This window comes from Aplidium turbinatum, chromosome 4 (genome assembly GCF_918807975.1).
Source record: "Aplidium turbinatum chromosome 4, kaAplTurb1.1, whole genome shotgun sequence".
Taxonomy (NCBI): domain Eukaryota; kingdom Metazoa; phylum Chordata; class Ascidiacea; order Aplousobranchia; family Polyclinidae; genus Aplidium; species Aplidium turbinatum.
This window is the reverse complement of record NC_137475.1, coordinates 10477357-10489844: the sequence shown is the minus strand read 5'-3', so window position 1 is coordinate 10489844 and position 12488 is coordinate 10477357. Positions and strand designations below refer to the sequence as shown.

Below are 12488 nucleotides of genomic sequence, written 5' to 3'. Positions count from 1 at the left end.
TGCAAGAAATTGTTAGGTAATTAGAGCCTCAAACTATTTCAATGTAAGAAAAAAATCACATTCGTTATTTTAGCAAAGCGTAAACAATTCTCAGTTTTCTCGAAAAGATTAAAATATGCCGATAATGCAAGACGAATCTAGAAACCAAAGTTGGGGAGAGTCCAGAGTTTTCACAATGAAAACTTGTATAATTTAAATGAACATTGCAAATTTGATGTCCGAAAAAAAGTGGAAAAGGTGTGGAGGGGGCTTGGCCCCAAGAAAATTTTGACAAATTTAATCTTGTTTGGGACATTTTTAGACGCAATAATGTTTTTTTTTTTTTTTTTGTCTAGACGCACACTTTGTATTATTATTTATTTGTATCAGACAAGGTTGTCCATATAAAACCAAAACACAAAAAACACAAAAAGACAAAACGTAAGAAGTCACTTGGATGACATGTGCAACATATCATTGTAGTGCTTAAAAAATGTCGTTTTATAGAAAGCGTCTGAGGACATTAATGCTATGATAAGAGAATTGAGAGATTTGTAACAACGTTGCACAAAGGCATAAACTGTTTTCGCAATAGAGCATCAAAAGTTATAACATTTGCATTAACTTGACATTCACATGCACTAGTAAAGCGAGGCATATTGTGTAGAATCCGTACGTGCAAAGACAGACAAAATCATAAAGATATGGGGAAGGCCTTCGTCCTGCAGTAGAACAACAATGGCTGACAATGATGATGATGATGATTGTGTAGAATACGAAAAGAGTCATTATAGGCAATTCTAATCGGATTGATCGTAGAACAGCGATAATTGTGCCAAAGTTGACAAGCATAAAGAGATGTACAGTAAGAGCGAAACAACACGAAATTTATAAAATTATATAAATTTATAATTATAGTATTGAATACAAATATAAATATAAAATTATAGTATTGAACGAAATTTATAAAATTAAGATTGGATTGCCATAGAAGTTCTTCGTTTATAATTTACGTTAGCCTATACTTTAAAAACAATATATATTCACGACTACATAAGGATTTCAATATAGTATTTCTTGAAAGTTTGTAGGCTATAGCCAAGTGTTGTATAACCTTTCAGCAGGATAGAACTTCCAAAATCTATCTGAAGTCTGCCCTTTTTCACCTATAATACGAATAAGGCACATTCACTTTATATTTCGATTAACTATAGGTCAGGGGTGGGCAAACTTGTTTAACGAAAGGGTCACTTGCGGGAACTTACAAACAGTAGTGAGCCGCAAGGATAATGAGGCGCCTAATGTCAGTAGAAATACCGTAAACAATGCACGTTACATAGGCTATCAAGTAGCTAACAGAAATAAAAACATAATAATCAAGAGTTTATTAACATTATTTATCAATAATTAAGGTATTTGTTTGATAATAACTTAATAACCGTTAAACTAGGCTATTACAGTAAGTAATGTGTTTATTTAACAATATTGAAAGATTTTCTTTGTTTATGTGGGACACAAAAAAATGTTCAGTCTTTTAATCCCATGCTAAAACTATGCATGCCCCCGGTTAGGTTAATAAAATGCGCTAAAGAAGCAAAGTAGCCTAAGCGAGAAAATTTTGCAAAAACAGAAAACATAACTTGCTTTTTTTTGATTTTTCATAGGAACGTAATTAAGTTTCCTTCCTTAGGATTCGCTGCTGGTTTGCATTGAAGTCTGCCAAAAATAACCTATTCGCTTTGGTGCTTTTCTTTTGTATTGTAGTGTATTTATGACACTTATATAGGTTGTAATTTAAATATTGGTTGCGAAATGGGATCAAAAGCAACCAACTTTGGCTCCATTCCGTTTTTTACTCCATGATAATGAAAAGGAAATGTAGCTTATCTAAATAATAGCTGGAAGACCAAGCCCGGACAGCCACTTCATCTGGTCCAGATCTAGTAGCCTATAGATATGGTCAGATCCATACCTAAGCTAGTAAAGATATGGAGCAGACAAAGTGGCTGTCTGGAAGACTACTTTTGTTACAAACACGCCAAAATCTTTTCGACCCAACAGCCTTTACATTGCTAGTCTTTCAAATGCTGCTCTTCTAAAAAAAATTTCAAACCAATAAAATCAGCTCAGGTCAAAAAGTATAGGCCTACCCTGAAATGTCTAAGACATCCCTGCCAAAACTATTGGATGACAATATCCAACATCTTCGCCATTTCAGGAACGTTTAATGTTGAACAAGTCCCATTCTATCAATTGTTGAAAGAGATTTTCTAAGAAAACAAGAAGACAATAATAAAATCTAACAAATCAGCATGAAGTAGGCTAATTGGTTTCAGTAATTGAAATAGCCATACCAAATGATGACCGACAATACAAAATCCTATTGATACAAAGCTATTAAATGTCCAGCTTTTGTTGCAGTATTTCTTCATTTTTTAATTCAAATAGTTGAAAAACGCTGGACCAGTTACATGCGCATAGGCCCCTTGACAGAGGTGGGCCCCTAGTCGAGAGTGTGGAAAGCGGTAAACATGTCTTGCATGATTTAGCAGACTAAAGTAATGAGGGGGCTCCTCATCAGCTATGCTCTACTCTATCGGCCGGGGTGCGTTGGCGGTTAATACGGCCCTGACTATATGGGTTGTGGCTGTTTCGCTTCGGTAACTTATCATGAAACTTTGTATTACCGGTAACAGATTCCAAAATTTGGATTTGTCCGAAATCTATTCGACTTGGTACTTATGTTGATGTTTTCGCCTATTTTGTTGAGTCATTTTGATACCTTTGCACTCGTGTTTACAGCAATGTAATCTTGCGAAACTTCTCGCCATATCGATTCATCAAATTGATTAAATTTATAAAAATAATTGGTTCTTGTTTACGATGTACTAGAAGAAATTTACTTCCAGCAGCAAAAGAGAGAAAGGAACAGGGAAACCGCATTATCTCTATCTGCAACATATCCAATGTCAAGGATAAGGATCCAAGTTATTTACAAAATAAACATATAGAACGGCAGCCAATAGTAGACAAGCTTAATGCAATTTAAAAACAAAATATCAAACTGATGTGATGATAACAAAAAAGGTCACAGTCTGGACAATTAGCCGAACCCATTTTTCAAGCTTTTAGTGCGATATGCCGAAGGAAATGAAGTAACATAGGCTTATTTATAGGTAGCCTATAGGCGCCTCGTCAAAAATTTGAAAAGAATTTTTAACAATCGAAAGTTAGAAAAAACACTTTGTCAAAAAATTTGTTCTTGTTTATCAAAAAAGCAAATGTGCAGCAACAAATCAATGTTTGCAATTTCCACTAAATCAGGACATTTCCACATAATTATAACGAAGTAACATTACATTAGCTAACGAAATAACAAATTAGCCTATCGCTAATTTCAAGCCTTAGCCTAATATTACCCAAGATAATGGGCCATTCCCCTCCCACCTTAAAAAAATACTGTTTCCTTTCAGCGTCATCCTGATTGTGCAGTGCAAACCTGTTATTGTTTAAAAGTGGTCTACCGCCTCTACGGTAGAACCTATAACCGCCCCCGCAACCCTAGGCTGGGAGGCCACGGTTGTTCAGGGACCTACTCATTTCAGTTTGTTTAACGTTTTTGACTATTTGAAATGAAAAAAAAAATATGTAAACACTGCTACAGAAGTCAATATTCAATAGCTTACATTACGTAAGGCTGTATTTACCGCTTCTAGAACCCGGTTGGGGCTCACCTCTGTTTAGGGGCCCACCCATATTCATGTTTTCAGTTGGTAGGCTACTGGGTTTTGCGGCTATTTGAAATAAAAATGTGACAATACTGCTAAAAATGCTTGACAGTTTATAGCTTAGGCTGCATCCATCAGGTTTTATATTGTTGATCATCATTGGGAATGACTATTTTAAGTCAGCAAAACCAGTAGCCTACAGCAAATTTATGCTATTTTGGTAGAGTTTATTGAAGAAATAATACTACCCTTTTGCTTTCTGGGAAAAGTTATTCAGCGGTTGACAGCAGAAGACTTGTCCAATGTTCAACATTAAATGCTCGTGAAACGGCGAAGATGTTGGATATTGGGGCCAGAAAAGTTTACAGGGATTATACAGGGTCCTATACATTTGCATTCGAGATAATTTTTTTAATTCAAAAACTTTTTAGGCGGAGGGGCTTGGATTCGGAAGGAAACTCCACAACGTCAAGCTACCTTGTTAGTTGCTATGTTGAAGTATTTTACATTCATCCCAACGTCTTGTATTTTGAAGACAAACATTGCATCATTCCAGGGATATCTAGAGAAGGGGATATGAAGGCTCGCAGCGATTGCCTTATTCTCATGACACTACCAGGGCGGTAGTTTGTAGCGCGTTAAACATGTGGTTCTTTTTTAAATTTTAGAAAGTTTTGTAGCGCAGCTGGTACAATGAGCTACAGAAGACAGTTAACAAATGTTACGCAGAGCATATTTAAAGAATACTTGTTTACAAAGACAGTTGAAAAGTTACCAGTAAGCTGTTTTTTTTAACAAAGCCTTTGCAGTAGGCTAGATATAAAGCAAGTATATGGGTAGTTGAATTAACAAGCAACCATGAGCATGTTATGAATATCCAGGCCTGATGCTAATAGCGCAATGCAAGTTATCATAACAAGATTTATTAAACTGCAGTACTATCGGTGCCAATTGTCATTTTACGATAAACACAGATTATTTACGATAAACCAAAGCCCTTCTATTGTCAGACGTAATAAAAGCCTTCGTATCCCCTTCTTTAGATATCCCTGCATCATTCTTATCCCTTTTTTAGTTTTTATATTTCAAGAGTGATGCAATTGCAAGTTTTGGAAACAGCCTTTTTTCATTGTCACCAGGCGCAAATTATCCTCTGAAAACGTCCTTGTAAGGTTTGTTAATGTTTTTTTTGTTTAGTTAAACTCTATGGCTCTTTGCCTTGTTATGTAGCCTACGTACTAAGTATGACACCCATCCATTGACTGCTGCTGCAAGAGTGCACGAGCATCTTCTCACGACTTTGTCAGCCCAAATGTCTGAATTTTTTGACTGAATGATCGGGAAGCTGATCGTGAGCTACACGCCCAGAACAATGAAAAATCACTGTCCTTCTGCCCCGAACCAAGATATCTTGGGGTGACACTGGACAGATCGCTCACATACCGCCACCATTTGGTGTCACTGCGCAAGAAACTCACATCCCGCGCTGCGCTACTCAAGCGCCTGGCAGGCTCTAGCTGGGGGGCGAGGGCTGACACTTTGCGTATAGCATAGCAGCCTTAGCCCTTGTCTACTTTTCAGCAGAGTACTGTGCACCTGTTTGGTGCCGCAGTGCTCGCTGCCATAACATCGACACTGCCATAAACAGCGCCCTGCGCACAGTGAACGGATGCCTGCGTCCCACACCATTGGACAATCTCCCCATTCTCGCTGGCATCCAACCTGCTGAGCTTTGTTGCGAAGAAGCCACTCTGTCCCTCGGTCGACGGGCACTGAAGCCTAACCACCTTCTCCACCACAAGATCTCTGCTCTCCCAAACGAGCACCCACGTCGACTGAAATCAAGACACCCATTCGTGCCAGCCGCTCAACTTCTTATCAATGAAGCTGATGTACAAGACATCTCTGCGGCTGCTTGGGCGGACCATAAATGGAGTTCTGAATGGAAGTCAACCGCCACCAGACTTTATTCGTTCATCCCCGACGCCGACACACGCTCCATCGACCTGACACTACCAAGACAGGCATGGGTGCGCCTCAACCGTCTCCGTACGGGCGTCGGGCTTTTCCGCTCAACCATGCACCAATGGGGAATGGCCTCTTCCTCCTCCTGTGAATGTGGTGCCGAGGAACAGACCGCAGACCACATCATCAATGACTGCTCCATCTTCAAGCCACCTAACGGAGTGGAAGGTCTGCGTGTCATGGATGATGAAACCAAAGACTGGCTGCTCTCTTGTAGCCTTCCAGTGTAGTTCGGAAACATCGTGAATCTGGGGTGGTAAAAGGATAGACCCTCGGCCCCAGACGCTCACACGACGACGACGACGACTGAATTTTTTCACACGTTCGTAAAGTTGGGAATTATTTTCAAAATATGTTGATACATTCTGAGACAAAATTAATTGTCTGGTTTTTGTTTCAAACAGTCCAATTTCAAGACAAGCATCGTAGAACCTACCTGTAGCTAGGCCTATACAGTTTTTGGAATCGTAGGTTATTGAGGAGTGATCAAAATGAATGTTTTTTGATTTATTTAAAATAAAACTTTTTTTTAAACTTCAATAAAATTTTTATTTCATTAAATTTTTATTTTATGAAAGGCAGTTTAAAACGAAACCAAGAACTTTAAGTTAAAACAAAGTTTGTCTTCAAATTATTTTTATGTTTATAAGATTAAATAAACAATAAATACTATTAATACTACAAAAGTGCTCAATGCCAAGCAAAAAACCAACCAGAGCAAATTACATCAAATATGATAAGGTTAAATAAGTATTAAGTAGCCTTGTAAGCTAAATCGTGGTGTAAATCCACACATTTTGACTTTCATGGCGTTTATCTAACTTTCAAGATTCTTGTATATTTATTTTTCGTTTTCAACGTAAAATGAAACGAAATTGCGTGGATTTAGAACTGAACATACTGTTTCGCAAGCAAATATTTTCAAACGAACAAAGAAAGAGCAGTTTTGCATTCAAATGAAACAAAGTATTTTTCTTTTGAACTGCCCTACAGCTTTTTCGCGAAAAAACTGGGCGTGAATTTAAGACGACATGGCAGCCTGCCTTTAATGAGTTGTGTTTGCAAAATGTTGGTCATGACTCATGTAGTTGAGCTTTTGTTTGCAAAAGTTCAATTTTATTTCGCCCTGATAACAATTAATCTTGAATTGATATTAGTAGCCAACAGTCGAGCATTATAACATCTCTTCAAGCGCATGCTCCATGTTTGTAAACAGAAACTATTAATACCAGATTGAGTGAATTTGGTTACGCATTTTCGATAAATTTTGTAAGCATGACTGCTCTTTGAAGTACGTCGTAGCAATATGCAAATAGTCTACAACATTTTGACAACGCCTCTTAATTAAAGACTTACTAAAACCCATTTTTCAATCTCCAGCCAATTGCTTGTTGATGCAAGCGTACCGTAAGCAAAAATAATACCCAACACCAGAGAGGCTTTTGCATGCGCTGAAAATCAAACATAAGGTTTTAATATAGACTTTTGTTTAGCATGCTACTATGCTAAATCAAGATATTTTTGTATGATTGTTTGTTGACTGGGCAATGGGCATCACAATTATCTTGACGATTTGTTGCAGTTAAAATTATGTTTTTTATTGAAGTTACTACATAATAGTTTAAAAAAAATTATTACAAAGCTTGTTCTGATAGCTTGCAGAGCAAATTAATACGTAAACAAACAAGGCAACAGATTTGCAAAGCAAACGATTTTGCTAAGAAAAACTACAAATTCAAAGTTTATTTACATTGGCATCATTGCGTCATTGAAATGCGCCAACAGTCTATATAAAGTATCACCTATCAATGGAAAACGGTGTTAAACATTCCCAATGACGCAATATGAATTGGAATCGATTGAATGCAATGATTTTCATCCAAGGTTATCTGCTACCTGCTGATTGATGGATGGACAAACAATGGTAGTAAACAATGCATACCATAAGTAAACCAGTTTTACAGCAAGCTTGCCGGCCGGTGTTTTGTTGACTTGTGTATACTGACAGCAGGCATTAGATTTCTCATGACGCTGGTCTCAGTTAATGTGATTTATGTTTAACTAGTCTGGCTTTGTTTTATTCCAGTAAGCAGCAAAACTTCAGTTCAATGTGGCCAGACAACTAAATTGTGAGTTCGCCATGCTAACAAGTAAACAAAGAACCAATAATAACATGTGACAACGCCAAAACTGATTTCTTCCAGCTGTTCTAAGACCTGTGATCTACAACATGTTCTTACTCTCAGGAAACTTGAACATAACAAGATTGTCGGCACTTCAAGTCATTCAAACTACATTCTGCTTTGGTTCGTTGATAACAATACCAAAACTTTCAAAGGTCTCATTTGTAAAAAATTATAGTTTGTAACACGTTGTCAGTTATCTTCCAACCGATGGATTTATGAACTTATGGGAACGGATTGTTGCTATCAATCTTCGCAGCCTGTATGATATATTATGACTCGGTAGCCAGTTTAACATGTCAATTTTTAGTAAGACCCAATGACACCACTGTATCAACCAATCAGAACATGTTGAAGCGGCTACCGTCCAATTGCGACCCTTCTAACACCCAGCCAGAGAGTTGATCTGTGCTTTGAACTTTGGTAATTACAGCCGGAGAAAGAGTTCTGACAAAAGTGGGTATCGAACCCACGTCATCGAAATGTAGCCTATTCCCTGCCTAGACCTAACTCTCTAAATCAGTAGTAACATGGCTATGACGGAACGTTTCTACTTTGCTTTGAAGTTTTACTGGCTCTTAGGCCTACAGAAGTTGTTATTAAGTGGCTACCTTATAACCCAGCTCTTTGGAGTTGAGTAGGCTACCATATTTGCATTGATTTTACTTTTTTATGTAACATAATTAAAATAAACTCAAACGTTTTCGACTAGTACGTGTGTCCTCATCAGGAATTAAATCTGCAATATTTAATTCCTGCTGAGGACATACGTACGTGTCGAAAATGTTTGAGTTTATTTTAATTATGTTCTATTTTTTGTGTGTAAAAAAGTATGTTAAACCCCGCTATAAGGTTACTCTGTTTTATTTCTCTATGGTTCAACAAAGCAAACTTTCTACCAAAGCTTTGCTTTTTTATGTGTGATTGTAATATGGACCATATTAGGTCTCAGGGGCGTTGACAGGAGGGTCTAGGTCAGGGGTCACCAACCTTTTTTGCATGCGGGCCACTTTGGCACTAAGCAGAGCTGTGGCGGGCCGCACTAATAAAATTTTAGGTAGGTCGACTTTTATGATAGAAAAGAACGCATTTCGTACCCAGTATCCAGCGTTACATATTGTTCATATGTATGTTAGAATACCGCAGCAACAAAATTAATCGAACAGCGCTACAGCCAGGCCAAAGCTCCTTTTACAACACTTTTGACTTTTTTAACAATGCCTGATAAACGAGGCTAGCCTACTTGTTTTGCGCACTTATAGCGAGGCGAGCGGTTTAATCAGAATATTCATCGCCAAGCAAGAGTGGTGTTGTCACTTCGCTTCACAAAAGATATCTTGCAATTAACAATTTCAGTAAACAAGGAAATGTTTGACACATCGCAATACAGGCAACAATAGTGACCGGCAAACATATCAGCGAAAATTAGGCTCCAATAACAGGGAAAAAGACACCAGGCACCATGAAACAAACGCTTGTGGAAATCACCGAAAAATCGTATTTCATGAACATTCTTCCCTCTAAAAAAGCAATGAGTTGGTTTTTCTTCCTTTTTGTGAGAGTCTATAAAACCGTCTTTCTTTTATTATAGACAACTGTCACTTGCGGTGCTTATCAGCGTGGCAAGAATTTGTTGATTAACAACATTTTTCAGTACTTGCTTCGGCAGTACATCCACCAAAATTAGAACGATACAGAGAAGATTAACATGGTCCCTGCGCAAGGATGACACGCAAAATCGTGATGCGTTCCATATTTCTTTAAATAAAAAAAAAAAAAACATTTTGCAGTCCTAAGCTAAATCTTTTCATAATAGCCTACAATCAGAAAAAGTCTTTAAATTTATACATAATATTTTGCCAGTTTATTATAAATTGAGTTGGCACACCGGCCTATTTTGCCAACAAAAACTTGCATAAAGAGAACACTGCTCGTGAAACGCAATGACGGTGAAACGCACACTAGTGTTTAGCCTACATGACATTTGCAAACTTAAAATAAGCACCCTATGCTCACAGACAATTTCAAAATTTGAAAACAGACGCTTTAATCAACCACTGGGACAGTGTGGCTGGACATCGCTTTGGAATAACTTTAAGCAACCCCCACCTAGAACTATAATCTGATTGGTCGGTCGGTGGAATCGTATGCAAAGCGAAAATATGCTTCCCGGAAAGTATTTTTGCCTTCGTGCTCTTTAACTCCTCAAGAAAAGTATTTTAAAAGTATTATACTTGTGCACTGATAGGCTACCTTCCGCGGGCCGCAGCGATACAGTGTGGCGGGCCGCCAGTTGGTGACCCCTGGTCTAGGTGGTACTTTTGGACGCGGCCCGGAATATTTAGGGTCCTGGATTTAAAAGATTCCCCACAACTTCAAACATCATCAACATCTCAATATAATCAGATCTAAAGGAATTGCCATCAGAGGTTAAGAGTCACTTCAGCCGTCAAATGGTAAAGTACCAGGCTCTCTTCCGGGTATAGTGATTTCCCTAACCACAATTTTATTTTCAAAAGCACAAAATATTTTTCTTCACCCACTCTTTAATTGTGAATATATATTTTTTTGTGGTAATCCCTTCTAGCTACTTAATTGCGTCTACTTTACAAAAAATTAGTTTCAGCCGAAAACTCCAACAACTTTAAACATGCAGACGAAGATCGTGATTGAGAGCAAGGATTTTGCAGTTTACGGAGAAATCCTTAATGCGTAATGGCGCAGTTGGGGAAATTCGTGGATAGGCTACAACAAATCTTTGAAGATATATGCATATATAAATGATATTCCTATTAATTTTCCAATTAATTAGAAAAGCTTTTTTTGGTTTACGGAATATTAGTAAATTGTTTTTTAAAATAGCCTAATTGCTGGGCATTAGAGGTGAAAAGGTGTGCCTCGATGGATCAACACCAGAGAATGCGAAAGAGGAAACAGCAAAATGTAGCAACAATATTGTAACTCCAGTGGTGTGCGCTTGAGCAACGCAGATTGAGAAAAATTTCATGTGCAAAAACAACAAATTTATAAACCGCTTCTGAAAACACATCAGGCAGCTGCTTTGACTGGCTTGCGATCCTTACTCGGATGTATGCACTGACGACTGTGTAAAGCGCTGAAGAGCAACCCATATCTGCGATTGATGCAGCGCTGTATAAAAACACGCATTGTTGTTAAACAAGGAAGGCTATTGTGTGACCCAGTGGCGTAGCCAAGGGGGGGAGGGGGGGTTTGGGGGTTACAAACCCCCCTTTGGCACGCGTGTGACGTCACGATATTGAGAATGATGCTTTCAGTCTAAAAAAAAAATTGCCTGATTTTAAACAAAATTGCATTAAAAGAGCGAGTTTTGCCAATAGGCTACCAAACATTCAAACATCTCAGCCAGGAATTAGCAACAAGAAAACACAGAGACTTAGCTTTTTTTCCGAAAAATGCCGAAGAAAACATGATCTTATCCTTTTGCTATGCTACTGGACAGCACCATTTACAGGAATATTCATACCCACATTTTTGTTGAAAATGCTCTCAGAATACACCAAATTCAAAGTAATTTTTCAAAATTTTCTGGGGGAGGCACCCCAGACCCCCGCCGTTGGGTGATCAAAACCCCCCCCCTTTCAAAATTCTTGGCTACGCTACTGGGTGACCACTGGTTCAAGACATATATTTACATTATAGCCTACCGTAATTATCTCCCGGCATATGGGATGAGGAGCAATGTAGGCTTAGAATTAGATCAAACGGCGGTGCAACTTCAAAAATAGGCTTGCTGATCACTATCTAAGATTTTACAGGAATCTTATTGTCACCTTTACTTTGCTCCTGGTGCAAAGCTCGGCAACCTAGCCTACGGCCCGGATTTGACCCGCCAAGCAAAATCATGCGGTCCGCGGCTCTTCAATAAATTGTCAGCCTCAGAGCGAATGGAGTGAGGTGGTATAGGCATGTTTTGAGAAGGGATGAAGATGATGTTTTGAGAAAAGCGCTGGAGTTGCGAGTCGTAGAAAACAAAGGAGACCCAAGAAAACGTGGAAAAGGCAAGTTGACGAAAAAGCGGCAAGGTCGGCTTGACAAGAGAGGAAGCGTTAGACAGATCGATGTGGAAGCAGGGTGTGAAGGCGATTGCGGCATTTGGAGGTGAGTCCAGCCACCCTCGGTAGCGGGGACATCACCGGTTTAAAACTGGACTACTACACTACCACAGTTCAGTTTGTTTTTATTTCTGACCATCACAACGAAAAAACAACATGTGACAAACATAGCAGAGGCCTAAAAGACTTGGTAGGTTATTCTTAGTAGTTTGGCATACTTGTAGAGGTTCTTGACGCAAAACCGGTTACCAAGATTGGCAGAAAGAAGTTTCCGATTGCTCTTGAAGTGTTGTTGCCAGGAAATTATTCCATCAATCAGATGCCGCTGAATGGAGAGCAATACTTAGAATGGGTTGCTCAAACGCACACCCCGACAGTCGAACCAGCGCCGCTTGATCTTGAAGCTTCTTCGTTCACGAAGCCACCAGCCAACCAACTGAGCTATCGGGCGGACGAATACTTGACATATTCCACAGTGT

At 38.7% G+C, this 12488-nt stretch overlaps 1 non-coding gene across 1 annotated transcript; it reads left to right on the top strand.

Annotated features, from left to right (window-relative positions):
* The first annotated feature begins 9568 nt into the window (after nucleotides 1-9568).
* LOC145769765 (U6 spliceosomal RNA) lies at nucleotides 9569-9675 on the top strand. The gene has a single exon (XR_014289081.1). It is a non-coding gene; the product is annotated as a U6 spliceosomal RNA (small nuclear RNA).
* Nucleotides 9676-12488: the final 2813 nt, after the last annotated feature.